At 40.5% G+C, this 3026-nt stretch overlaps 1 long non-coding RNA gene across 1 annotated transcript; it reads right to left on the reverse strand.

The window, feature by feature from the left end:
• Positions 1 to 1002: 1002 nt before the first annotated feature.
• Positions 1003 to 1941, reverse strand: LOC116500165. The gene is made up of 2 exons (XR_004254272.1): positions 1881 to 1941; positions 1003 to 1282 (listed from the first exon to the last, which is right to left on the reverse strand). It is a non-coding gene; the product is annotated as an uncharacterized LOC116500165 (long non-coding RNA).
• Positions 1942 to 3026: the final 1085 nt, after the last annotated feature.

Raw genomic sequence — 3026 nt, forward strand, 5'->3', positions numbered from 1 at the left:
CCACAGGTCAAGGACACAGGAGCCTTGCCCATGGCTGCCTTTGCTCTCTTGCAGAGGGCTCGTGCAGGCTTAAGGAGGGGCTGGGGTTTGCACTTTGGTCTTCTTTGGGGTTTGCTGTCACAGGGAAGGGCTGTGTGTGTCTAGCCAAGAGGATGTAGGACTCATTTCTCTATTTGCAATACATTAAGACCTAAAATATATCACATTTACCAAATCATAGTGTGAGTGTATTGATGTTTCTTTACCGAGTTAAAACATCTCCTTGTGCTCAGTGGAGGATGTATATACCTAAATTGCTCAATAAAGACACTGGATGCTCTTCCATGCACCCACACAGATGCACATTTGGACCTACAGGGACAAGTGTGGCTGCAGGGATGTGCTCCCATGTCTGTTCCAATAGGCGTGTGCACTGCAGATGTGGTTTTGATTACATGATGAACACACATCTCTGACTTTGTTCTGTGGTTTAACACAACAGCTAGCTAAGAAACACAACTGTTCATTGGCCCCCTCCCTTCACCCGTCTGCCCCAAGCCAGTGAGATGGGGGAGAGAAATGCACATACACACACACAAAAGAAGAAATATATATATTTTAAAAAAACATGTTTTGAGATAAAGACAGTTTAATAGGACAGAAAAGGAAGGGAAAATAACTATAATCAGCATAATAAAAGAATATATAAATGAAACAATGCACAAAGCTCCTTGTGCAACCCCAGCCTGCCCGCTGGCAGGGCAGTGTGAGAAGCTGAAAAGTCCTTGGCTCAATGTAAGCACTGCTCTGCAACAGCTACAACATCAGTGTGTTCTCAGCATTATTCTCACCTTAAATCCAAAACACAGAAACATCCCAGATGCTAGGAAGAAAATTAACTCTGTCCCAGCCAAACACAGGACAGGTGCACATCAGGGCCTGATGATGGAGGCACATTTTAAATGCAAACACATGGTCTAATTGGTTCTTGTGTTCCAATATTTGTATATCTAAACACATTCCTTAAAGTCTCCTTTATTTTTAATATTGCTGTTTTAAAATCTACATCTCTCCAGAAGTTTTTAGGAACATTCTGCAGAAGAGGTTTCACTTCCTCTTCCATTGTCTGCTCTGTACTTTCATTCTGTAATTCTTGAACATGTTTCCACATTTTTTCTTCTAAAATGTTCTTCAGCTCCTCTTTCCTACATTCTTCTTCATTTTTACAGCAGCACCAGAAGGGATATGTGTGGAACAGGCTATAAACAATGACGATAAATGTAAGAATGAGGAGTCCTGAAACCTGGAAGAGAAAATATTAAAGGTGATGTTGCTGCTGGACTTCATGTTCCTAAAAATGTTTTGCAGCTGACTAAGAGGAGTACTTTACCCTCTTAAAAACCTTGCTCAGCCACTCAGTTCTTCTTATAAAATACATTCCTCTCTCCTGCCACGGATTGATGGCAACTGATATTAAGAAAAACAAGCAACAAGATACCTGCTGACTGATGACCATAAATACCAGTCTCTCTCTCTCAAATAACACATTGATTATATTTTGTATTTTCATAGGATTTCATTTAATAACCAAATGCAAAACAAATGCATATATTTGCAGAATAAACATGGAGCAAGATGTTTGAAGTTCAAGCTTTTGCCTCAGGAAGAACATTCTAATTATGAACTCATACAGATACACAGAAATTAAAAGCGGAAGTGGTAAAAACAGTTAAAAAAAAATTAAATGCAGTAAACTTATCAGTTAACAATCGTAATTTCAGCTTAACAATTTGTTTGCCAAATAATGTGGTTTCCATAATGATACATATCTCAGATTCTTTAAATACACAAAAATAGGTGCAAACAAAATACCTAAAATTGCAGATTCCTAGGGCTCTTACCTGAGAAATTGAATAGGCTTCAGTGGTTGATTCTGCTGCTCTGGTTTGGTTTGCATTTTGATTGCTGTCCACTTCACTTCTTGAAACTATGCATTCAATGTATCTGCCATCCCACAGCAGGATCACAATCCAGATCAGAGGAGGAAGAAATACCTTGCAAAGCGTCTCACCCTTCTGTCGGTACGAACATTTCCCAAAGCTGCGAAACCAGAGAATGCAGGTGGGCTGGGACGTCAAGCTCAGGCCAACTGTAATTAAAGCTGGACACAAAAAATAGGTAAGAACGTATAAATTCTTTAATGCTGTCCATTGAGGGCATTTAAATTCAGTCTCCATTATTTCTTCAACTATGAGCAGAATTATGGCACTAAGCGGTAGAGACATCACATTAGAATTATTTTTCCAGCATTTCATAAATTCCTTTCTGGCTGGCATTTTGTTCGGCAGCCAATACTTCCCCAACTTGGGAGGACTAAGGAAGTCTTCTATGCTTCCATCTCACCCAGTTTTTCTTCTTACACACTCCTTGTAGCCGTTTCTACAAATGATTAGCAGCAGACCAGAAGTGAAAATGAAACCACACTGCATATCCACCAATGATCTGACTTTGTAGGTTTTTAAACTTGTGCTTTTTGCTTGCCAGTTTGTCAACAGCTGATTTATCTAAACCAAAGCCAGAGGAACAAAAGCACTGAGGAAAGAGGCAAAAGGACTTGGGGAGTGGCAGCGTAAACTGGTTGCAGATGACTGGGACAGTGCTGATCACAAAGAACCTGGAAAAATGCTTGGGGCTGCATGCAACCTCTGCACAGCTCTGTGTGGTCTTTGAGTTTCCTTCTCTCTGGCGCAATCTCATAGCGATGATGGGATTTCTACACGGATCCCAAATTCCTCAAAACTGCGTGGAAATTATTTTACACAGGGACAGATGATACTTCAACAAATACTTATAGAGTATTATGTATATAATGCATGTATAATACAGTATAAAATATTACGGAGAGCCCCTGCAGGAGCAGGGGTTCTGGGGGAAGCTGCTGCCTGTGGGGGACTCATGATGGAGCAGATCTTGAAGATGGGGGGGGGGAAGGTGTTTTCAGTTTGGTTTTAGTTTCTCACTGCTCTAGTCTGTTATCAATAGACAAT

Source organism: Aythya fuligula, chromosome 32, assembly GCF_009819795.1.
Source record: "Aythya fuligula isolate bAytFul2 chromosome 32, bAytFul2.pri, whole genome shotgun sequence".
Taxonomy (NCBI): Eukaryota; Metazoa; Chordata; class Aves; order Anseriformes; family Anatidae; genus Aythya; species Aythya fuligula.